The sequence below is a fragment of the Arachis duranensis genome, chromosome 6, assembly GCF_000817695.3.
Source record: "Arachis duranensis cultivar V14167 chromosome 6, aradu.V14167.gnm2.J7QH, whole genome shotgun sequence".
Classification (NCBI taxonomy): domain Eukaryota; kingdom Viridiplantae; phylum Streptophyta; class Magnoliopsida; order Fabales; family Fabaceae; genus Arachis; species Arachis duranensis.
In genome coordinates, this window is record NC_029777.3 from 13,656,923 (window position 1) to 13,658,135 (window position 1,213).

The window sequence follows — 1,213 nt, forward strand, 5'->3', positions numbered from 1 at the left end:
TATGTCGACGGGTCCTCAAACAAAACAGGAAGCGGAGCCGGGGTTATACTTGAAAGCGACCAAGGAACGCGGATAGAACTATCCCTAAAATTTGAGTTCCAGGCTTCAAACAACCAAGCCGAATACGAGGCCCTACTAGCTGGTCTAAAGCTAGCCGAAGAGGTCGGAGCCCAAAGAATCACGATCTTCAGCGACTCCCAGGTCATCACATCACAAGTAAATGGAAGTTACCAGGCCAAAGATCCAACTATGAAAAAATACCTGGACCAAACACAGGCCCAATTACGCCACTTTCCAGAAATACAGATCCAGCACATACCTCGGGAACAAAACGCCCGGGCAGACGCCCTCTCAAAGCTCGCCAGCACCAAGCCCGGAGGCAACAACAGAAGTCTCCTCCAGGAAACCTTACAATCTCCCTCCGTGATAAGAGAGGAAGAAACGCTAAATATATCCAACCAACAGCAAGGATGGATGACCCCCATACTCAACTACCTGAAGTCGGGAACTCTCCCCACCGAAAGAAAGGAAGCTAAAAGACTCACGAAAGACGCCCAGAATTATACACTAATTCACGACGTATTATACAGAAGAGGATTCTCAAACCCCCTCCTTAGGTGCGTCCCGACCTCAGAAGCAAAAAGCGTCCTCAGAGAAGTCCACGAAGGCATGTGTGGAAATCATCTCGGAGCTCGGGCACTATCCAAAAAAGTAGTCAGAGCCGGGTTCTACTGGCCGACCTTGCAAAGAGATGCAACGGAGTTTGTGAAAATATGCCCCCCTGCCAAAAACACGCCAATTTTCACAAGGCTCCACCCGAAGACCTTATCAGCATCACCGCACCATGGCCCTTCGCAAAATGGGGACTTGACCTACTCGGCCCGTTCCCCCAAGGACCGGGGCAAGTCAAATACCTCATAGTAGGGGTCGACTACTTCACAAAATGGATCGAAGCTGAACCCTTAGCCACCATTACGGCTCAGAAAAGCCGCAAATTCCTATACAAAAACATTGTCACAAGGTTCGGAGTCCCTTACTCCATCACAACGGACAATGGAACACAGTTCACGGACACAAGTTTTCAGAACTTGGTGGCCGAACTAAAAATCAAACAGCAATTCACATCAGTCGAGCACCCACAAGCCAATGGACAAGCAGAAGCCGCAAATAAAGTCATCTTGGCAGGATTAAAACGAAGACTCCAAGAGGCCAA